The sequence below is a fragment of the Falco cherrug genome, chromosome 9 (assembly GCF_023634085.1).
Source record: "Falco cherrug isolate bFalChe1 chromosome 9, bFalChe1.pri, whole genome shotgun sequence".
NCBI classification, from domain to species: domain Eukaryota; kingdom Metazoa; phylum Chordata; class Aves; order Falconiformes; family Falconidae; genus Falco; species Falco cherrug.
In genome coordinates, this window is record NC_073705.1 from 26,734,439 (window position 1) to 26,758,894 (window position 24,456).

Here is a 24,456-nt window from a genome sequence, read left to right on the forward strand (position 1 = left end):
TTTCTGGTACTTGGACATCTGAAGTCTCTAGCCTGTTTGGCAAGCTGTATCAGTTATGGCCTCCTGGCTTTTCTGGTGGCATATGGGACTGTTTCTGTGGCCAGTCCTGATTTCTGTGTTTGCTGTGTGGCTGGAAGACAAAAGAAGGATGTTCTTAAGCTGCATTTTGTGCCTCTCTCCACTTCTTACTGGGCTGAAGTGCCAGACCTGCCTGTCGCACTCTGTGAGGAGTTGTCGGTGGCTTCTCTGTGTGTGATGGACCTGCTAAAGATGCACAGCTCCATAATTACTAACATTTATTGTCAGCATACAGATTATGGTCAAAACTGTTTCTTTCTCTCTCTTCTTTTTCTTTTCACCCCAGTTCTGTTTTCATGTGTATGTTCTTCTGGGTCTCCTGGCCTTTCCTGGTGGGTTTGAAAAGTTCCCATCAAGCGTGGAGTTATCAATGGGGTTAGTGTGTTGGACAGGAAATGATGTCTCAATCAGGGAGTGAGTCCTGAAAGGTCCCATTGATAAGTGCAAGGGGGCCTAGCGCCAGTGGAAAACTCTCGCTTGCACAACGCTTCTCCCCCCACGAGAAAATACGACAAGAAAGTAACAAAATTCCCTTCCTTAACCCTTTTCCCTCCCAGGGATCTGTCAAGGCCACCACTGAGCAGTGACAGCCCTCTGCGATAGCCTCTTTAGCTCCTGCAGTGTGAGGTGCACAGTTACCGAAATTGAGGTCTTCACCTGGGGTTTCCATGGTCTTGTTGTGTCTCTGTAAGCGTGTCACTGTGCCTCAGTTTCCCAGCTGTAAGACGGGGACAAGGCCCTGTGTTCTCAGGCTGCCATAAAATGCTTTTAGGCTCCCAGAAATAATAGGGGTTGGTTTTTTTTTTTTATCTTTTCCTTTTTATTATTTTTTCTGGGCTCTTGATGCTGCCTGAGCATCATCTCCTAGGTGAGGCAAGCAAAATGTGCTTTGGGTCTTGAATTGCAGCTTGTATTTACAGCTCTAATGAACCCTGAAAAGGGAGTTGGAAAAGCAAAGGAAAGCTTAGGGCACTTTGGGAAACCTATGGCTTGATGTGCAGTAATTCTTGCCGCACAGCAAATTTGCTCTAGATAAGAGGATGACCTGTGCTTTCCAGATTTTGAACTTCTAACCTAGCAATCATTGGACCTAGGGTTTGCGACCCAATACTATGCATGGTAATGTGTCCTTAGCATAGTCAATCTACTTTGGTAATGTCCCTGCTTATCCCTATGTGGCCCTTCCAGCAGAAAATCAAGCAAACCGTCAGTAAGTAATGCTTGGCCAATTTACGGGCACTACTTGTGTCCAAAACAGCTGGAGCCTGTGGGTCTCTGCCAGCTCCACTCGTCCCACTGTGTCCATGACAGAGCTGCACTTCAGGGCTTGCTAAGCTTGCACGTGTCTCATTTGCTTTTGACTGGAAGTGGGGGAACAAGGGCTGACTTGTAATGACTTAATCAGGGCTGCAGTGCCTGGTGTTGACAGTGACACTGGATATGACCCATGGGGAAACCTGGGAGGCTGTCCAGGGGCAAGGAGGGAGGAATACAGATAATTAATTTCACTACTGCAATTTCACGTTTCTTTAAAAAAGAGCCTACCCTTCCCCGAACAGCTGTCTCTGTGGGAAGTGGCTCAGTGGTTTTGAGAGCCTTTGCATTACTAGATACTGGGTTTTTTGAAACACTTTCTAGCAAATCCTCTTAGGGACTGCAGGCAGTAAGAGGCTGCTCCATCCCAAGGTTTCAAATCCTCAGAGTGTTTGGTTGTGCTATTTCAGCAGCACATGTGCTTGAACTGGGAGTCAGGTTGTTTTCAAGATGAGTAATAGGGCAGTGAGACTGGATGTACCATGGAATTTGGAAGCTGGAGTTTGCCCCTTGAAAGTGTGAGAAGTGCAGCAAACAACACAATGCAACAAGCCAATTGTCAGCCCTGTGCTGCTTCAGTGAGGGCTGGAGATCTATAAATACAGGCTTAAATTAAATCAGGGCGTTGCTGCATCATTTAATTGTGCAACCAAGTCACGTCTGCTGCGGAGCGTGGGTCAAATGATGGCAGCAGAATACATGTGTGTGCCAATGTTTCGGTAAATAGGATTGAAAGGATTGTATTAACTCTGCATAGATGAAAGCATTACAATAAATTGCTTGTCAAGTCCAATTATCTGTTGTCTTTCACCCTGGGGAGGCTCTTGCACCTGAGCACCACGTGGGGTTAAAGCTACTTCCTTAATGGAATATTTTAAGTGCTGCTTTCTTGGGCACTTGCCCACGATGTAGAACGGGGGAGCATGAGGTGCACATCACTGGGGAGAGTGATGTGAACATCGTCTGTAGGTAGCACTGACCCTCATGACAGGCTGGTGGCTCATGGAGGCACATTCCCTAGATGCCGTTTGAGGTCTTCCGTCACTCCTGATGGATTTGGTGGTGGTTCTGAGCTGGTAGTTCAGCAATACTCCTGTTGTCCCCAGAGGAGCTGAAAAGGACCCTGTTTGATTGGGATAGCAGGGGGTAACTCCTGGCATTTCTAGTCTTCAGTAGAAGACATCTACAGATGTAAGGCCCACATTCTAATTGCTGGAAAGTGCTTTTGGAGCCTGTTAGCAGAATGGGGATTTGCAGTTGAGTGTGTGCATGAATAATTACCCCAATTGTAAGGTGGAGAAGTGTGGGGATACAGCCCACCCACTATCCCAGCGGCCATGCTGGGCTGGAAAGCAGCAACAGTTTGCAGCTGGCAGGTATGAAGGGTGGCTCTTTCCCCGCTCCCCCTATCACCCTTGCAGTTGCACAGTACCACCTTGGGCTTTTTATAGATACTATGATGCCAGTTGGGTGCTGCCCCTTGCTGCTGAGAAGCCCTCTCCCCAGCAAAGCAAGCAGGGAAAATGTGGCCAAGCTTCAGTGCCTGGTGCCTTAGCTTGAATCATGAGTGGTTCATCTTCTGCATTTTATCCAGTGACTTCAAATGTTCTGGTCTGATTTCGTGCCTGTGTTACTCAGTGCCTGGAGTCAGAGTATGAACAGGACCAGAACCTTGTCAGAGGGACCAGACCTTAGGCTCAGATACTGGCCTCTCTGTCACTCCCCTGGGGACAGCTGGGTCTCGGTGCACGGAGCTGGGGGAGGATCCTTTCTCACAATAGCAAAATCCAGCTTTCTCCAAGGCAAAACGCAACAGCTGGCTTTAGCAGCATGCCGTAATCCCACGTTGTGTTTCTGGCTGCGCCAGAAGTGAACAATGTCCCCGCTGGAGCCACAGCAGGAATGTTAGGTAGGCTGATAGCAGTCTCTCTGCACAATGACCGACACAGACATTTTGGCTGCAAGGAGACATCTGAAATGTCACAATTTTGAAAAGGCAAATAAACAAAGCTCTGTTCAAGCATTGGCTTTGTATATCAGTTAGCAAAAAATTATCTGCCTGATGTAGTCTGCTGATCTAAGCAGGTTTTCTTCAAAGTGGCGCAGAAAGAGGAACTCACTAGCAGCCTATTAGAACATTAAAAAAATAAAGAATATCAGGAATTTTATTAGGGAACGGAAAGAGATGTAAGTTGTTTTCAGGCTGACGATAAAACATCAAGAGCTTCATTTGTTATTGCTGGGGTCATCCTGATTGTTTATAGTGCTGTAATGGAGTAACTGAGCATTGAAGAGGACGTTAAACAAAAATGGTACTATAAAAAACAGTAATTGCAGTCGGTGTCTCTGCTTCTCTTATGCAGACTGGAGTTCATCTGAACGCTACTGCTATTGATTGTTCTTCCATTGCACGCTGTTCCATACAAACATCCCTTTCTCTGTGGCCCTAAGCAGTATCAAATACTGTAACGTCTGCTCTCATTTCCAGTTAGGTGGTTGTGACTGTGCCACATTGCTGAGCTCCCCGTATTTCAACAGCTCGCTATGATTTGAAGCAGGACCTGGTGGCTTTGGGGTGCAGGCTTTCTGGGGCAGGGCAAAGAGGGAATCAGTGCAGGGTACATGCCCAGTGTGATTCTGATGGCGTTGTGTATATTCACTCCATTAATTTTGGTTAATTGCCCAAGTGGAGACCTACAATCCTACATCTAGTCGTCCAGTGCAGTCTCTTGTAGGACCTAAGATATTTCATGTTGTAATGATCATGCTTTTAGCTCTGCAGGAATGATGGACAACTTCAAGCTTGTGTTAAATGTGTCAGTGGTGAAGGGTATAGGTAAGAATGCAATGGGGCAGGCATGCTCCCACATTTGCAAATGCTAAATCCTAACTCTCAACCCACCAGGCCCTTCTAGCACGATGAGTAGAGTCACTGCCTGGTATTCTCAGCCATCCACAGCAGCAGGGTCCCTCTGCAGTGCGTGATGCTCTTTTCCATAGGTGCCACCTCACATGCATGACGCCGCACCCTGGCGCTGTCGGAAGGGAAGGAGGGCTGTTGATATTGGGTCTGTGCATGATGCAGCTTGCCCCTCTTGCAGCGTGGGAGGTTTGTGTTGAAAAGATTCCCAGCCTCTGACGAGCTCAGGGAGTGTTTCTGTTGGGCTTCGTGTGTGTCTGAGAGTGCGTATGGAAACAGGCAGGAAAGCTGGAGTAGGTGGGGTTGAATAGGGCACAGGGGGAGGTGGGGAGGAACAGCATGGCAGAGGTTGTTGCATCAAGCTGTGGTGTGTGTGCTATGAAACGTAAGACAAAGGGGGAGAAGGGGAAGATTTTACTTAATGGTGTTGCTCCCACTGAGCTGTGTTGACAGCAAGGGATCTGGGCTCTGCACTCCAAGCATATGCCTCCCTCTGCTCTGGGCTGTGCGGGCCAGGATGGTCTGGGTTGCAAGGATCAAGTTTCTCCTGCTCGCATGCCCTTGGTGTGGGATGCTGGGCCTCGGCATCCTGGCCCTGCTGTAGACATTGAGAGTTGCTGTGAAATCCTTCTCCCGACCAGAAGCCTGGCTCCATACCTGACCCATGAGGTTCGGACCCAGGGCTTGGCTTCAGGGCCACCATCCCTGATAGTCACGGGATTGTGGGGATGGAGTTGCTCCAGCAGTTGGGATGTAGGATTTGGTTGAAAACAGCTTCCTTGAGAGCAGGACTGAAACCGAAACAAGCCTGGGAAAATTCAGAGGAAACTGAGCACTGCTCTGTCAATGTGTCTGTTCCCAAAGGTCAGCACCGGCTCCTTGGGGAGAAATGGCATGTCCTTTCTTCCGAGTAAATGTGGTCCAGTTGTCTGCTGCTAACCCAGACAGTGTGTGGAGAGGCCAGCAGTGGCAAGGTTTGCAGGTGATATAGAAAAGCAGATTTCCAGGAGGAGCTCTATGCCACTGGCTGTGAAGGCTGACTGTGCCTCCCGTGTTTTCAGCGGCTGTGAATGGAGCTGCTGGTGCAGCTGCACTTGTAATACTTGACTCTTAGTAGCAGAGACCTCCCAAAGCCTGTCCTCAGAAAAGTAGCCCCGTGGCAAGCTCACCAATATGAGGGTTTGCTGGGGGAATTGAGATGCCCCTGGAAAAAAATAAATAGCTGATACGGTTATTAAGCTGAGAATCCCAGCTGATTTAAAGGCTATTTAAATACCATTTGTCTTTCTAGTCCTCAGTCAGTGCCTTAGGATACCAGCTGGCTTGGGGCAGTAACTTTGTCTTCAACGAATAAATGGAATTGTTTATGATTATTTCCATCATTATTTAAATGTTTGCTTGGCAAAACAATCTGTTCAGCTTCCAGTATTTGTTTCTGAAGAGACTTTACACGTCAGACAAAGATGAGGACCGTGATGGGGAAATGGCAAAGTGCCTGCCAAGCTACAATACGGGCTGCGTTCAATGAGCACAGCAAATAACCTGTGGCTAAGAAAGTGACCCAGCCTGTGGGAACCCTCCCCTTTGTACTTCTGCACGTGGGTGCTGTTGAGGCATAAAGCTGATCCTGAATATTGCCCATACACTGCAGCGTGGGAATCTTCTGCGTGGTGGCTATGGGGCAATATTTGCTGCTCAGCACCAATTTAATACACTCCCCTGCCTGCCCCATGTTCAGGTCTGGCCAAGACACACGTGAGCTTAGAAAGTGAGGTGGTGGCTTAGCCAGCTCCTCGGGGGTGACAGCAGCAAGGCAAGAACAGAGGTGATACGCACGCTGCCTCGTCTGGGTGGTCTGAGGATTCAATAGAGATGTGCGCCTCTAATGATAGGGAATGGATTTTGCTACCAAAGGATTAAGGTTCTTACTTTCTCTGGGGGCTGCTGTGGGTCAGAGGTGAGTCTCCCAATGCCAATGGTGCTGTTGGTGCCGTCGGTGCTGTCATAACCTCTCACTGTACACAAAAGGTTTTGTGATACCAGAAACACCCACAGGAGTCTTCTGGACAAGGTGGCAGTGAGATTTCGGAGCTCTGGTTGAGTGGTTATCCTGACCCCACTATGAGATGGGAATCTCTGGAAGCTTTATCTCTGAGGGTTGTGTCCTGCTCCATTCCCTTGCTGCACAAGACCAGTGTCCTGGACCCCACCATAGCATTAGTGACTATGGTTTAGGGTCATTGCACCACATGGGCATTGTTCTGTGTGGTGCCAAAATTCTCCTGGAAGCTGACAAGTCCTTATTTCCCTGGTGCTCATGTCCTGTGTGTGGAATCAGTAGTATTGAAGCATTTCATCACATTATCAAGAACCTGTCCCCTTATCTGACCCAGGTCAAATGCTGATTCACTTCTAAGGTCTTACAAGAGCACAACAACAAGTGGCAGGCCGCTCTAAAAATGAGTTTTTCCCGCCATCCTTGTGATCTCCTCGGGTGCTGTGCCGTGAGAATCTGAGACACTCCACTCTGATTGCTGAAGGGAATTTGCTGTCTCTGCTGATTTTCCTGCCTTTTGCAGCTTCTGAGCAGTTCAGCACTGGCAGATGTTTGTTAGCTTTCAGTTTATAGCTCTTCTTTAGGCAGGCTCCTGATCCTAGAAGTAAACCAAAGTTTAAGCAAGCTATGGGTTGTGTATGTAGTTAGACAAATGAGTAGGGTTTTTGTTTGTGGGGGGGTTTTTTTGTTGTTGTTTGTTGTTTGGGGGGTTGTTTTTTTAAAAGAAATATTAGGAGCATCACAAAGAGGTCGTTGACATCTTTGCTGCATCCTTTTAACTATACATGGTCTCCTACTGCTATTTCTCTACCTTCTTAGAAGGCATCTTCCATCATCACTCTAGGGAGAGTTTTCATGTGGATGCACACAGATGTATCCTTGATTCCTGCTGGAATAAATCAGAATTTCTCAGCTTTGTGCTTTTGGCCTTCAGGTAAACTTTACTTGTTAAGAGAAGAGTCTGTGCCCCTGGGACCGAGGGTACTGTGGGTTTTCGGTCTGCTGCTTCCCCAAAGCACCGTGCAGCTGCAGAGTGCAGCGCCTGGACAGTGTGTGGTCTGTGGTGGGCAATGCTTTGGAAATTGCTGCCTCTCACGATGCTAAGCTTTGGAGTTTGATCTGCACAATTTTATGAGGCTTGGATTGCACATTCAGTGCCCTGTAAATCTCATCAGCCAGGGGAGAGTGTGAAGTCCATCTCCAAGGTGTGTGATCGTGCTGGGATGGCAATGACTGTCAGCTCCATCCGCTTCTTGGAGGAAGGCCTTAGGACATTCGGAGGGGAATGTACACTGGGGTGTGGAGTTACAAAGTGGCTCAGATTGCAGGTGGAGAGTGAGAGCTCATAAAGCAGAGTACCCCTGGGAGTCTGGATCTCCAAAACAGCAGCAGTGGGAAGTGTCATGGTTAGGAGCCCCCAGCACGCGGGACTGGAGCTTCCCCTGGCTGCAGAGTCACAGGTACGGTTGGGGCTTGGAAATGAAATGAGTGGCAGAGCTCAGCAGTGATGAATTCTCCCTGCCTATAAAGAGCCCGGCGTGACGTGGATTTTGGAAGGTGTATGGACTTTGTGAGTATGAGAGAGAAGCCTGCACTGCAGGCTCTTGGCCCATAGCTGCATAAGCTTTGGGAAGCTTCAGCTGTGATACCTGTTCCTGGTTCAGCTTCCCTCTCCAGTTCAGATCTGATAGCTGTAAAGTGATGCCACGTTACCAGATGCTTGCATATTCATGGGGTGGTATTTTTTTAGACTGAAAACTCTCTGGGGGTATTATTTGGAAGCTATAAATGAATTGCTTTAGCTGCTTCTTGTGTGCATGCATTTTCTTATGAATTACCTAGAAGGGGTTTAATTTGGGTGGGTTTGTCCAACTCGAGAATCTCAAGGGAGTGCTGCAAAACTGTAATAGATAGTAGATTTCTCAGTGGACAAATTCACATTGTCTGGAGTAGGAACCTCATTTAGAAAGGATTAAAAGCCACTCTGCTGTGGAATGGGAAGGCTCACTTATCACAGAATCATTTGGATTGAAAAGACCTCTAAGATCATAGTTCTGCTGTCAGATACTCTGTATCTACCGTTCAAACTAAACAAGCTTGTTACCTGCAGAGATCCTTCAAGATCCTTGAAGAATATCAGACACCAGTTATGAGCCTCTAGCAAGCACAGAAAACAGTGAAATTAGTCAAAAGCATTATATGCTGTTATTCCTTTGCTTTCTAGAGGTTTGGCTTATGTAAGTTGTTCTTGTTATCAGTACCTACATCTCACATCTATCAGTGATCTGGAGACTGTGAGGACAACGGGGACCCTCTGCTGTGGGAAGGGGTCTGTCTCCTGAATACAGCCACAGAGAGGAGCACCAACAAGTTCTCCCAAATGAACTGAGTTGACTTATATCAGCTGAGAAGGATTCAGACCTAATTTCACAGCTGTTGGTTGCCTTTCATGTTAAATATCAAATGCATCAGGAAAATGAGTTGCTGCAAGTCGCTAGTGGAAGTCTAAAACCATGCCTGAAATTGCCAAAAATTCTGAGCCATGATGGAAGATTTTGGTATTGGGCCCAGGCCTGCTGTTTTTTTGCCTGCACACTGTATGTTGTACAAGGGATTATGCAGAATTGTGGTAAAACTGGGCTAAAAGTCTGTCTTCGGCAGCTCAATGCTGTGTCAAGGCTCAGCATACGCCTCCTGTGTTATCCCTTCTCCACCTCCATTATTCCGGTGTTGGAAAGTCTTGTCATAGGAAGGTCTCCTCAGTAGGATTTAAAAAGCTCAGCCTTGGGAGGAGCCCTCTTGTTTGTTAACCTTGTTCCAGGTTTTGTTTGCTGGAACAATAAGACACGGGAGAGCAGTTTGGCTGTGGGATCAGGCCCAGTCAAAGCTGCGGCTCTGGGGCTGCTCTTGCACAGGCACTGCATTCTCTAAGTGCTGCTTTATTAGTGTATTTCCTCTTCTACCAGAGATCAAGATCAGCCTTTTTTTTTTTTTTTTTAGTATCTGTGTGAAAATTAAATTCCTTGGAAGGATTTTTCTGTGGCCTTCCTTCCCTGAAGCACCCAAACCCTGAAAGTTCAGGCATGACAATTCCACCCCCTCCACTGCTTCACCGCTCTCCACTAATCATGCTCAGCTTTCAGTTATTTATACTGCCGGAAAATCGTGTGGAGTTCACACCCCCAGCCCTGAAACACAATTCCACTTTTGTGCGGCGAATACAATCCTTCACTTTCATTAAGTGTGCGGAGACCGAGATGAGAAGTGCCTGTTGTGTTCGCATCCCTTGGCTCGTGATGAGAGGAGCTGGTTGTTTTCACAAACGTCCTAAATAGCCCTGCAAGGGTTACAGGGAGTTTATTTACATTATTGCATTTAAGTGCAAATAGAAAATTGCCCAGCCATAATGGAAAGGTTATGCAGGGCTCTTGTCAGAGCTCTTTTCTCTGCCACCTCGCCCCTCCCGGCTTTCTGCTCCTGCAGGCTCAGATGTGGGAAAGCTGTGTCTGGAGCCATGCATCTTGGTCATGTCACACCAGGGTTTGCTTACACACAAGAGCATCAACTGGTGTCTGTTCCACTGCGGACTGTGTGTAGTCCTGCCTGCCATAGGAAAGGCTCCTGGTCAGGCTCACTCCAGCCTGATTTATGAGCATTGGGTGCTATTTGCTTCTTCCCCATAGCACCGGAATAACTGACCCTTTCTGCAAAAGCAGTTTACAGAGTGTGAAGTTGGGAGTTTTTCTGCCTTATTCCCTTCCTGCCTGCCTAAAGTCATGGCACGCTTCTGCTTTCTTGCAGCCAGAGTGGTTTCATGTCTTGTGCAAACACAAGTATTCCCATTGCAGAATAGTCTTTTGCAATTTCCCCTTTCCCTCCTTCAGGGGAAGCATCGATGAGTCTTCAGTGGAGCAGTCAGGACAGCAAAACCCACAGAGGAGCCACGCTGCTGAGCAGATGAGTGGTGAAGTCATGCAAGCAGCAAGAAGATGCTCTGGGGAAAGCACAGCTTTGTGCACACTTACTGCTGGATGCCCTGTTTGAACAACACCCAGCCAATCTGGGGGCTTTGCTCTCCACCTTTTGCTTTTTGTTTGAAAGGACAGATCTGATCTATAGGATTCATGCAAGAGACGGAGGATGTGAACTCTTACAGCATGTCAGATCCTTTGGCACTGCCCTGGCTGGTACACACCTTCATACAGCATTTAACTGTACAAGTGCCAAAACTATAGTTTCCTGAAGCTACGCCATTTGACTGATGGGTTAGCATTTGTTCTTCCCTGCCCATGCCCAGGAGAAGCATGGCAGGGGTGATGGTGCCTTGGTATGTGCGTGAGATGAGGATGTGGTGGGAGCATGCCACAAGCGTGTTTCTGACCCACAGCATTCCCAGGTCCAACCCCCTAGAGCTTCATTCTGGGTAGGAGCTACAGGGACATGGCAGCAGGTCACACTGTTCAGGCCTGCGGCTGCAGCAGGGCTGGCCTGAGCTGCAGCTGTCCTAGGTGCAAGCAGGTCCTTGAACATGGGACTTGTTCAAGTGCAGCTGGGACCCTGTGGCGGTGCAAAGGTAGCAGAGCAGGAGTTGCAGTCTAGGGAGGAGGTTCATGCTTCAGAGTGGAGTGAGTTGGTGACAAATTCTTGATTGGCAGAAGCTGTGAACAACCTCACAAAGGGCTAAGCAGAGACTCAGAAAAGCATCCCTGTGTGTTTAAAATAATTTCTGTAAAGCTGTAGGGCTCTCTGTGGAAGTCATTCCTTAGGCATCAGTGTCAATGCAAAGATGTCTCTGATTCCCCAGGTGTAGTGAAGGGCAGATCCTAATGGATTTAGCACTGGTTTCACAAACTGAGTTAACATTGGAGCTGTGTGCCTGGATCTTGATGCGTTTGCTTTTTTAAGGGTGTGTTAAGAAAACCAGTGGGACTTGCTGAGCTGCTACCTTCAGCCAGATATTTTGAGAGGCGAAGGACAAACCACAAAAACATTGTGTGAGAGAAAGGAAAATGCCAAATGGGAAGGAATTAGAAAGCAAGCCAGAGAAGGACTAAGTAAAATGATAACGGGAAAAAAATCTTTCCAAGAACTAAGGCGAGTTTAATAATTGAAGTTTTGTCTTACAGGGAGTATATCTTATCTACCTGGAGCAAAAATTATTTCACAGTTTTTTCTTTTGATCTGGCTAATCTCTTGGCTTTTGGCAGCCCAGTGAGTTGGGACATTTTGGCCTCTCTGTGATCTGGGGAGCTCTGAAATCCAAGTCCAGGCTTGTCCTGATCGCTACAGTGATGTCCTGCTGCTGCTTGAACAAAACTGGCGTGTCTGTCTTCCTGGTGAAGAAAATACGTTGTGGGATGGCACGTGGCGAATACCTGCGTCCTTGTAACAAGTCCAGGTTGTCTTGTAGTTTTTGGTGTGTTGGTGGCTGTTAGCACAGCTTTGCAAAAACCTCTGCAGCCATCTGTGATGCTCGTTGTATACTGTGCTGAGGGTTAGAGAGTGCCAGTCTTTTCACGCATCTCACTTGCATGTAAGGGTAGAATTTAGCATTTGATGTTTCAAGAGGTGGCAGAGATTCGTTTGCTGTTGGGATCTGGCAATAAGGGAGATGGAGCCGCAAGGGGTGATGTGCTGCACAAAGGTGGTCCCTGGCCGTCCTTATGCAAAGGAGACAAGTTTGCAAAAAAAATGTTTCCAAGGTGGAGACAAGCCCTGCCAAGCTTCGGGTTCATTCTGGTTGTGGGACAGCCCTGGATGATACAGCTGAGCAGGGGTGTGATGTGGGCTGCAGCAGCACTAGGGCTGTACGTTCCTGCCTGTTGCTGTTAAGAAACCTTGTATTGAATCCTGTTTCACTCTTAGGTCAAAATATATTTTGTTGCCTTAGTGTGGAGATGTTTTTTAGGTAGTTAGGGGCTGGGAGTCTGCAGTGTGAAACAAGGAGTGGGGAACGGCTGGTGTGGCAGGAAGGTTATCTGCAAATATCCACCCATAAAATGGGGGCTATAATCAGCCCTCCTGGAGAAAGTTTATTCATTAATGTTTCTAAAATGTTTTGAAGTCTTCAGCTGGAAGTTGTCTTAACAGAGCCAAATGTATTACAGTAGCTGAGCCAGACCTTAATGACCACATTCCCTCTCCTCCCCCCGAGCCCCCAGCCAGTTCTAACAGGGTTTGGTGAAGTGAAGCATCAGCAGAGTGACCAAAGAGAAGTGAACTACTCAGCAGAAATATAAATAGTGCTTTTCTTTCTTGGGATTATGTCCTGGTCCCATGGACTTTTGCTGCCAGGAGTGGAATTTGTAGAAGAGATGAGCAGCTTATTTCCAGGCTTGTACCATGTTATCCCAGCTGATAACTGGTTTAGGGTCCCTGTGCATTAGTACTCACAGGTGCCTTTTGGGTGATAAATTCATCCCACCTTGTCTTGATAGGAAATCACCAGTGAGGCTGGCATGCTGGGATGGGAGAGAGCCATGGCTATCGACAGGGTGCACGGCAAGCAGGGGAAGGACTTCACTGGGGTAAAAGGAGGAGGCCCCAGAGCAGGATGCAGCGGAGGGCTGGTTTGATGGGACGCTTGGCTCCATGCCTATCTGTTTCCTACAGCGCTACCTACCCCCTATCAATAACAGAACAGCATTTGCCTTTTGATTGGTTTGATTTCTGGTGTCAGGAGGTGAGGCTTGGTGGCAGCGTTGGTGGCAGCAAGGGTCGTTTTCTTTCATATGAAGGAAATGGGGCAGGTTCAGTCTGTGCTGTGTCCCCAGAGTACCCGTGGGTGGGATTGCAGTGTGGAGGCAAGCAGGTAAATAGGTGTGCCGGGAGTTGTGGTGTAAGGACATGTGCCAGAGAGTGAGCTGCTGTTACAAAATTGTTCTTCGGGCTTGCACTCGTTTGCTCTGGATGGCAATTAGGAACATCTCATTAGTGTGGCCTGATGTGTCGTGTGCTCAGACATGGCCAATAACCTTCCTGGCCAGCTCTGACACCCTGGCCTGTTGTGCGTCTGTTCCCTGGCCTCACCCAGGGCTAGGCTGGGATGGCTCCTGCCTCAGGGACTGCATTGCTAATCAATGCCTGAAGGTTTGAGTTGCCCGCACATGCCTTGGTGTGGGGGAGGCTGCTCTGCATTGGGATGACGGGTCTCAGCTGGGTGAGAAAGGAGATGTCTCCAGCTCAGAGGCAGAGCACGCCATGTTGCATGTGCCCCGTAGAAAGGAGGTGGCTTGGCAAACCAGAGAGGAGCCAGCATCTTCCCCGGAAAGCTGATGTTTCTAGTGACCCGTCCTTCGAAAGCGCCCTCCAATTGTGGAGCTCTCAGCCAAAGAGCAACCCAGCCCTCACCTCTAATCTCATCTTTCCTCTTCGAGTCCAGTCCCTGGAAAGATACAGCTCTCCAAGAAGACATTCCAGGGGGGTTTAATCACTGTGCTCACTGCAGCCCCGCTGCGCTTGTGGTCTAAGCACCTGCTGTTTCATTTAATTAGCAACAAATGGGAGGCGTGGGTTGGGGGGAAGAGAGAGCAGCACCCTGGTGAAGTATTTGCTGCGATGTAATGTATTTTATTTTGAGTTCGGAATGGAGGCCATGAGGAACATTTTCCAGAGGGCTTCATAAACCACCTCCGTTCACAGGGTGATTATTTGAGGAGGGAGGGGATGTGGATTTAAATCGGTGCTGCTAATTTCTCCAAACAACCACATTATTTTTAACTCATACTCCAGACTCCCTCCACCCAGGGCTTGATGTTAAGAGCTGTGAATTTTCCACGTCATAACAAAGTCCCTCTATAAAAGACAGCTCTTTAAATATGTATTTTTAAAATGGATTTCAGATACGTCAGGCTCTCAAGTATGTCAGTCATCAGAATGGAAAACTAACTCTTTCTTTCCCTCGTGGTGACCTGTTAATTTATTTGTATTTCAGTAGCACATACCAGCTCTGAGCAGAGGTTGGTCTCTAGGAACACACATGAAAAGCTGCAAGCCCTGGTGAATATAAGTTGAAAGAAATAATCCCTTTCTTCACCATGATTCATTAAGCTTGGGAGCTCTCTGTTGAGATAAAAGCATTACATGGCTAGCAGCATTTTACCGATGCAGGGAAGGGAGGTGGCGACAACTGGGCTGAGACTTCAGGATGAACCACTTGTGCTGGACCCTGGCTGTGCCCCTGCCCTTGGGAGATCAGCAGCCAGACCTTTGTTCAGGGAAGGTTACAGTCACAGCTTCCGTGGGCTCTAGCCCGCCAGCACTGGGAGCTGGTTTTCTCCATGGGGATGGCAAGTTTAACAGCAGTCTTCTCATACTTCTACATCTGGTGGAAACTGTAATTCATGGTCTAAAGATATATAAGGTGTATTGGCCCTCTGTCTTATTTTCTTAGGGTGGTTAAAGCACCAGTGGCTACAGGGAAGAACACTGTATTATTTTTTCTTCCTGCCCTGACTAAAGCAGAAAAGCTGGATTTTAGAGATTTGGTCTTTGGATTCCCTGTTCTGGAAGAGCTTTCATCTCCCATGGATTTTGGGACTCCAGATGCAGTGCTGCCTGGGGTCATGATGAAAACTCAGACTAATCAATTTGTTCTCATGTGGAGTTTTAAATTCAGTCCTGGGTATTGGGTTCTGGTCCAAGGACAGTAAAAGTTCACAGAAAACTCTCATCTTGTGAGATTGTCGTAATCTGGAAACACCAGAAATATGGAAATCCTTGCTGTGTGTCCATCCTAGAGGCCTTCAGAATTAGAACAATAGAATATTTCACTTGGAAGGGACCTACAATGATTATCTGGTCGAGCTGCTTGACCGCTTCAGGGCTGACCAAAAGTTAAAGCATGTTATTTAAGGGTATTTTCCAAATGCCTCTTAAACACTTAGAGGCTTGGGGCATTGACCACTTCTCTAGGAATTCTGTTCCGATTTGACCGCCCTCTCAGTAAAGAATATAAGCCAGGTTGTAGTTATTCATTGCCTACACAATCCTTGTGTGCTCACTGCTGTCAGGTGCACTGTAATAGCTCCTGGAGACTTCCCAGTTGGGAAGGCAAATGTAAAGCAAGGTTTCCCAGGGAAGGGAATTGCCTTGTACCTGAAAATCCAGTGGTGTTGTGGAAAAAAGAATCACCTTTGCATGAAGTGCATGAGCATGGAAAAGTGGTCCTTCTACAACTTAGAAATCATTGGTTTTGCTGAAATTGGCTCTTCCTCTTACTTTTTGGAGTAGTTTCATTGTGGTTTTGTTTGCTTGCAGGCATGCAGGGCGCCTGCACATCTCCTGGACCTGGCAGGCTCCTGTGAGTCAGCATTATGCTGAGAATCCACCCCATAACCCCTCAGCATTCTCTCTTCCTCCTTTCTCTATGTTCCTATCTGATGTTAGAAGTAGGTTCTTTCTCCACAGATTAAATCTGGAAGTAGTACCTGAAGGGACACATTCAGACTCAGGATGTGAAGTTTGGAGCTCTTTTTCCACCTTTGGACATTTGATAGATGCTTTTAAGTAGATGAGATACTATTACAGTGTCAGCCCATCTGTCGTTGGAAGCATCGATTCTGCTTGGTTCATATTCTTCTGCTTGGTTTTAACAAAGGCAACTGAAGCTGTCTGGCGGTTTGCCTTGTTGTATGCCTCAATATGGCTAAGAAAGGAATTTTGTTTTCATTTTCAAGCCTCTGTTGTATTTGCACTGTTTAACGCTGTTCAGTCCCAGATCCAGTCAAGGGGATCGCCTGCCCAGGCGGCTCTTGCTGCCTGTAATAGAGAACAGCCCCTTTGCTTGCCCCTTCACCTGCTGGTGCTCGCTTTCGAAATATGAGCATCTTCCTCCAGCTTCAAATCTTTCTCCATGTTGATACTAATCTGCGAGGTTCAAAGCAGGGGTGAGATTTCAAAGCCTTCTTAACCATGTTAGATCTGCAGTGTGACGCTCAGGCCGTGTTGAAAGTCCGTGTGTTGAAGCACATATAATCACGCCTCTGCACCTGTTAGAGCAGGGAAAATTTCTTCTGAGATTTTTTTCTGTTTTTCTTAAGCCGCTCTCGGGTTTTTCTCCGTTCCTAGCCAGCATGGTGTTCTGCATCTGACCTCATGGAGAGACATGCACCAGCCCCAGATGAAGGGCTAGAAACAATTGTCTGCACCTGGCTGAGCAAAATAGGTTATTTGTGTGTATGCGTGTGCGACTGGTAGTGTAATTTATTTGTTCAGTTACTTGAGCCAAGGTTTCCCCCAAAGGAAGCCTTAATTAAGCAAGATAACTTTGCATCAGCATTGCTAGCAAAGAGCAGCTCACTGTGCTTGCATGCATGCTGGCCGCAGGTGTATAGTTGCTGCCCTCTCATGCCCTTTTCTGTCTCTGTTTGATAATGAGGAGAGGTTAGCAGCAGCTGTTCTTCGCTGAGGCTGGCGTCTTCCTTTCTGATGGAAAACAGGCCATTCTGTGCTCTGAAATAGTCACCTTACCCTCAGCAGGGTGCACAGGTGGAACCTATTTTTTGAAGTTGTTTGTGTCCTGGTAGAAAGCAATTGCTGTGTGGTTCTCTTCCCACCTCCTCCCCACTTCACTTCTTTCTTGGGATCCTTTTTTTTTTTTTTTTTTTTTAAATTAAAGTTTTAGGGCTAGGTTCTGCAGGTGGCTGAATCGTCAATTCCCTTGAGAAGCTGTACCCTGCTCCCTTACAGCTGTAATGCTGAGGTGCTAAAGGTTAATCAAATAAATAACCCCATGGAGCACCAGAGGGTCACAAGGGCTCACAAACCCAGCAGCCAGGTGTGGAGACCGCAGTGCCATCAGACAGCTTGGCTGCTGCTTGTAAGGGAACTACACTGTCTGGATGTGGCCTGAATCTCTTTGATGGAGGTTACCATGCTCCTGGATGCTTTCTGTGACAAAGCATCATCAAGTAATTTCGAGGAGTGGGGGGTGGTCTGTGAAATCTTAATTCCCTGCCTGAGCCACACAGAAGAGTGTGGTACCTGCAGCTTGTTGGTTAGGCTTGGAGTTTCCAACACGTCTGTGAGGATGTTTCCACAATCTGGGCATCCTTCTGATGTCTCTTTATTGTGGCTTTCTGTGATGGGAAGGAGGACAGAATGAATGAGTGCAAACCCACAGGGAGGATGAGAAATGGCTCTGGATGCTTGCACAGTGATTGCAAGGTGACTTTCATGCGAGTCTGGCCTGCCTGCCTGCCCCATCCAGCTTCCAAAAGTGGTCACAAGACATGGAGAGCCATAGAAATCTGCATCCTGACCAATCTTTGCCCTGGATGGGCATCAGCCTGGCCACCAAAACAGCTTGTAGGTCACTTTCTTCCCCTCAGAAATGTTTGGGAAGCAGCTACTCTATGGGACGAGTTGTGGTTGCCTGTGCCCTGCAGTTTGCTCTTCCTCAGGACCCTTTCCTTTCATCACCCAAGCACACCTGCATCATTTGATCAGTGTGTATCCTTTACCTGGCCACAGTGGGCATGTGTGGCCAGACAGACTAGAGAAAACTTGTTTTCATTTTACCAACAGAGTGCATGCCCGGTTCTGTGCAAACAGTCCCTGGTGGCGCACCTCTCCTTGTGTCATTGGAAGAGCATCTGCTAGCGGAGAGCAGGCGTGGATACTTGCTGGCAAGGTGGACACATAGCCAGCTGTCTGTGAAGCAAGGGGTGCTGGTGTGCAGCCCACGTGGCTCTGTGGCCACCCTCGGCTTAAAGCTCAGTGAGCTGCTGCCCTGATGATGGGGATGGGAGAGGCATCTCCTGCATGGGTACAACAGCTCTGGCTTTCAAGGCAGTGCTGTGCTGCCTGTGGCAGGTAGCAGTGTACTGGGTACCTCCTGCACCTGGTCCCACCTTCAGGTCTTGCAGAGGCCACCAGGCAGGGATGTGGGCTGGAAACCTCCTGATGGGAGGATGGAGCTTGGAAGGAGTCCCTCTCCTCCCAGGTGCAGGTGTTTGCCTCCACGTGCCGTTTGTGCCTCGCAACTTGTAGCAGTTTTATCATCTGCCAGTTTGGAAAAGTCACGGCCCTGAAAGTATTTCCTGACAATGTGCCTGTGCCACTTAAAAGCTACTGAGATTAAAAAAGACCGAAACCCGCCCCCCCATTGTCAAAGACCTCCATTGATGCTTTTAGTACCCTGCATGTGATACTTGGTATAATACACAGAATACCATCTGTTTCCATGAGTGGCACATTCAGGATGGATGATTACCATCTGAATGAAAATCCTGGAGTAACTCACGAGCATGCAGAGCATAATGTAGAGGCCCCGTAAACAGTCGGTGCCCACCCTGCTCCAAGCAGCACATGCGCAGCCACCGTGGCCGCTGTCCAAACCCATCTACTTTCCCAGGGTTTGCTTTCGTTCGCAATTAAATTAGCAAAGCTCCTCAGGCAGACATGTACTTACAAAAATAAGGTTTTAGTCCCAGCCTCCCTTCTTAGGGGGCTGGGTTGGGTCTCTCCTGCAGGACGTGTTGTCCCTCCTTCCAGGACAGTCTTGCGTCATGGTCTGGTCCATCTGCAAGGTCCTTCGGGACAGTTGTGCGAATCCCCTGGGAACCTGCTTCTGGACATGGGCTGTAAGGACTCAGATGTTACCCAAATCTGAGATGTTACCCCTTTTCTTTTTCTAAAGAGACAACAGTGTTTGTGCTGTGTCGGGGCAGTGATTGGAAGGAGCTGGTGTGGGTTTGAGTGTCCAGCTGAAGTGCCTGTGTTGTGTGGTTGTGCTAGCGATGGCTAGCTCTTTAAAACAGCTTTTCTGATACCTGTGGACTTTGTCTCCTCTGCCCAGAAATAAATCCGCAGAGAGAAACCAATCCATGAGATGCCATTGCCACAGGCACCATTAAGGACAGACTGTTGCAAGCCTAGCTTTGTTCTTATATTCTAGCATGTAAATCCTTCCCTCCCTCCCTCCATTGCAAGCCCAAGTGGGCAACAGTGGCTTAGTCTGTCTTTTCTGCGCCCTGAACACCTTTGCTGTCCCTGCGTGCCAGATGAGCGTCCTGGGGAGGTGCTGGCACCCGGGGCCAGGCAGTGCCCGAGCCAAAGGATGCACGCGGGGCCTGGGAGCGTAAAGGCTGGCAGCTGGCTCTGCACTGTTGGAAACAGCCTGTCCTGCTGGCTGCTTGCTCGTCTCCCTCGGGGCCCGGAGCAAGGTATCTGTTACATGTGCAGCTCCGTCTGCCTGCTCGGGCAGTGGGATTTGTTGTCTGTACTCCTTTCTAAATCCCCCCCAAGATGGGAGACACGTGTTTGGAACCAGATACGCAGGCAAAACATCTCGGGGTTTGGAGGTAGGGCAAGAGGGAGGAAAGAAGACAAAGGAGTCTCTTCCCAGTGTGGAGTTAAAACCTGTGGTTATGTTGTGCTTGGCACGGTTTCTTCATTGTACTGAGCTGGGCAGTCGCTTTCCCCCATCTCCCCAGAGCTACGAGCAGTGTCCTACAGAGATGAGCAGATACCATTTCAGATGGACTTTCTGAAGTAAAATGTGCCATTGTGTTCAGAGCTATTGTTTCTGTTTTCAATATTGAAGTTACTCATGGTTTCCAGGGGACAGTATATCAAGCAGAGCTAACAGGCTGTAGAGAAGATGTAGATTATGAAAACAGAGGGATTAAGTTTCATACATTTGGAGCTCAAGTCTCATCTCTCTCACAGTAGTGTAAGCAGGGGAGTAGTCTTGCAGGCTCATGAAACTCTACCGATTTAACTAAGGGTGTGTTTTTAAGCAGGTTTATTTAAAACCGTGGTCACCACTGTGTGAGCAGCAGAAGTCTCTCTAAGGATAGATTCCATGGGTGCAAAGTCGATGACCACCCAATGTATAAATTGGGTTCTAGAGCATTCCTGCACCAGGCTTTGCACCGGTCCAAACAAAATCAGCTAGCGAAGATGGGGTCTGGCTGGCTGTGTAGTCCCTGCCTAAAACGCTGGTGAAATCAGCAGTTGCATCTTTATGAGAGAGGAATAAGGAAGGGTAGAAGAGGGCATTGCGTGGCGGATGTGATTCTTCAGCCCTTGACACCTCTGTTGCTTTGGGGAACCAGGTAGACCCAGGAGGAGTCACACTAGCACACAAGGAGACCCTTAAATGATGAACCACCTCCCCATGCAAGATGCCATCCTAAATCTGTGATGTTGTGGAGCAGGTCAGGAGTTTTGTTTCCTGGGTAATCTGACAGCACTGGACAAAACACACTGGGGCAAACCAAACCAGCCTGCAAATCGTGCTGACTTTAATATTTTGTGCGTTTTTGCTAGTAGCGAGTATGTAATGAATAGCAGCACTCTGCTAATTGTTCTGTGCTGCTTTTAGGATGCACCCTCTAGCATCTTGCTTGCAGCTGCAACACAGTGTTCACCACTGCTGCCAGGTGTTTCCAAAGGAATGGAGGTTTTGAAGCCCCGTAGCCTCCCACCAACCTGTCCAGCCTCTGTGCTGGGCTGCACTGTGCCTGCCTGCACAAACCGTCTCTCCTGGGCAGGATTTCGGCGCTTGCAGTTTTTGCGTTGTGAGGCCTTTGGAGTGGCTCAGTAAGGTGAATGCACTGAGAAACCCAAAAATCTTAGTGAGGCTATGCTGTATTTCAGTCATTGGCTTGAAAGGGTTGAAATTTAAAGGAGGATTGAAGGTAAATATTTTTTAAAATTCCCGGGTGAGGTAGGAAGCGGTGATTAATGGAGGTGACCTTGGTGCTTTGCCTCCCTTCCAGCGAGGCTCTTAAAGTTGCCATTGTGTTTATAAACGGGACCTTTGCTCTGACAGCACTGTCAGATGTAGTTCTGTTTCTGTCTGGAGGCCAGCGGGAGAACCTGGTCCTACTCCCCTTAATGTCCAAGGGCAATTGTCACTATTACTGCAGCATCTGTTGCTGGAGCACATTGGTGTTCTGCTGCTTACGTGCAGTCTGAAGGAACACTTTAAGGCCTGTGATTTTTGTAAGGATAAAAAGTTGCAGGCTGTAAGGAAAGATGCTCTTCTGTTGAGGTTAGCTCTTCTCCCCAGCTGGGATTCTTGCTGTGACCTTTTAGGACATGTCCAGGTTGTGCAGCCTGAGCACCTGGGGTGGCTCTGGCTGTGCCAGCTCTGGAAAAAAGGCAAAATGCTTGTGCCCCATCACAAAACTGTGATGTTCCTCAGAAGCTAACTGACCCGATGGGGCATGGCACCAGCATGGCTCTGACATCTCTGCATGACCCTGCTGTGCTGTATAACTGCAGCATTCATCTCTCCACACATCTCTAAGACAGGCATTATGGCATGGTCTTATTTCCCAGGGATGCTGTTGGGACAAATCCACTGTAGATACTGGAGTAACAAGGGACGTATAATCACCATGGATAGATGGAAGAGTATGAAGTAGCCTTTGTCCAAGCATCTTCCAGTGTGGTTAAGTTGGATGAGGCCAGTCTAATTTAGCACTGGGGAAAGAAAATGCTTCTGGCAGGAGACATCAATAGCTGCTCTGTGAAAGGACAGTGTGGGCTTTCTGAGAAGCTCTTCAGAGATGCACCAAGTGCCTCTGTCATCCCCAACCAGCACCTCTGAATGTTTTGCCAGTCTGTTAGCCACAAACGCTGGGCTCATTCTGCGGAGCCTTTGGAGAAAGCTGCATTTCTGAAAAATACCAAATGTCTTGGCTGGGAGACAGTATTCCCTCTTCTGATGGATTGTTTTGGGGAAAGACCCTCAGTCTCTGCTCCCACCCCCTTTCGCCTCCCCTGGCTGCTTTAGTTGGATGCTGAGAGTTTTGTAAGATTTCCAACATTTCTGGTGGAAATTTTCGGACCTGAGAAAGGCATTTTCCCTTTGGGGATTACACCACGCTGTAAATGTCTGTTCTCTTTATTTTATATGCATTTTCCTGCTTTTGTTTGACTTTCTCACGGATTGCACTATATTTAATTCAGAACATATCCTATAATGCTATAGTCGTCAGGCATGTCAGCCGCTTATCCGGATGGTTTTTGCTTTAAATTCCCCCCCCCCCCCCCTTTCGAAATAAAAGGAAAGCCAGTTGCTGCTGCTTCTCAGGGATTGAATTAATGCACTTCTCTTGCATGCTGTGGCATCATGTAACACCATGAGAGAGCCAGTGTCACTGGCTGCCTATATAATTATTCCTGCTGCATTGTGGAACCTGTTACTGCTTTAGGAAGAGATGGAGTTTCACCTCTTTCTGCTGCATAAGATGTCAGTTATACATGTGAGTGGCTAACAGATGGGCTGTGCAGTGCTTGGTCTGTTTAATGCCCTCACCCAGGGATCTCCAAATCTTTTGCAACTTTTGCTAATTGATACTATGCTCAGGACCAGCTCTGTTCTGGCTAATTTTGAAGGAGTGGGAGTTAGGCAGCCCTCCTGCTGTCTTCTGTCTGTGAGAGCAAATTGGATTGTTGCTCCTGTGAGAGGGTGAAGCAGAAGAGGAATAAAAAGTTCAGTGGAACCCACATCTAGAGAAAATTCTCCAACATCTGTGTCCTGTGGAGGTATCTGCCCCAAGGGCAGTGGTTTTGTTCCCTGTCATGCATGTCCTTCTGTCATTGATTTCAGCAGGTATGGTCCTAGGCTGGAATAAATCAGGTCCTTCCACTTATGTCATGGATGCTCCATTGTTTAACCTTAGCAGAAAACCTGTCCTGAAATCAAACCATTGAAAAATGGTCTCTAGACAAGAATATAGAAGGTGAAGCGGTGGAGATGGTCTGTCATGTTCTCCACTCTCTTGCTTGTTTTCACCTGCTGACATTTAAATGCTGAGATGTTACTTGGTAGCATGAGAGCCATTTGCTGGAAATGGTGGCTAACCATCTTCTGTAAGTGAAAGACCCCCTTGGATGCTCTGGTTAACCAGGATTTGCAATATGCTACAGATGGACAAGCCCACAAATGGGAAGATAAGTATATCTGAAAAGCACTGATAATACTTTTTCCATTTGCTTCTGTCCTGCTGATTTCAGATGAGTACAGTTCCTTTGAATTCAGTCTCTGACTCCTGCTCTGCAGCATGAGGCTCAGAGCATTTGGTGGCTTCTGATTAAATTTCATGCCACCTTCCTGAGATCTGTCTTGCATTTTGCAGATGCAAAAGCAGAGACGGGACCAGAGAGGTTTATCCATGGGAAAACTCTGGCAGATGACAGAATTAACCCAGTTCTGGCCCTTCCCTTTCTTGCAGATCACATTGTTATAACTCAAAATATAGCTGATAATGCAGTAACTGTCAGTCATGTCAGTGAGCAGCACAGCTGGTTTTCAACTTCAAAATGAAAGGAAATTGATGCTGCTCCTCAGGGTTTTAATAACCCTTCCTCTATTCTGGTATCTTACCTCCCCTTCTCATCTAAGCTTTTGTTATCTATATCAGGGCCTTTCAACCTTTTCTGATTTGCACATGCCCTGAACCCCTCCTGCTGAGGGTGTGAGTTCCATCATCACTTGTTCAGATCCCTGGTAAGCACCTTTGCTTTTTTTCCAGTTGCTTTGGCAGCCCTCTCTTAGAAGTGTGCATGCAACCCCATAGGTGTCAAGCTGCCTCCTTTCCTCTGCCCCATCTCTCAGTTGGCTGTAGCCTCTCTTTTCTCCGTGGGACGCTGAGCTCAGACCAGCCTCGTGAGAAGGGATCACCGTGTGCCTGATGCCTAACTGTCCTCATGCACTTTACCTTTCGATTCCAGCAGTGGCTAAATTACTCTCGGCTTGCCTCATTTTTAATGAAAAATACATTTTCTAATGAGCACTTGGGAAATGGGAAGCTAACAGACCTCTTGACGTCCAGTCTAGGAAGAGTTGTAGCCTTGGGACTGCTTGAGTGATTGAGAGTAAGGTGGCAAACTCACTGGGACTTCTGGGGGCACCTTGCCAAAAATCTGCTGCTCTCGGTCTCTTGGGCATGCTTTGATTTTTGTTCACTGTTTTTGTGGGATACAGTTAGACACTGCGGAAAGGGAGTGAGGCTTCATCTCACTCTGCAAGAGGTCCTGTGTCCCTTTGCAGTGGTGCTTGTTGTTTCAGTTGCCAAAGGGGTTTGGATGAAAGTCATCCTCAGGGTCTTTGTGTGTTAAAATAAATGTC

General features: G+C 47.8%; 1 protein-coding gene across 2 annotated transcripts in view; it reads left to right on the forward strand.

Moving 5' to 3' along the window:
- Window positions 1-24,456, forward strand: part of SH3PXD2A (SH3 and PX domains 2A) — a 272,059-nt gene that overhangs the window by 48,670 nt on the left and 198,933 nt on the right. The window lies entirely within an intron of this gene.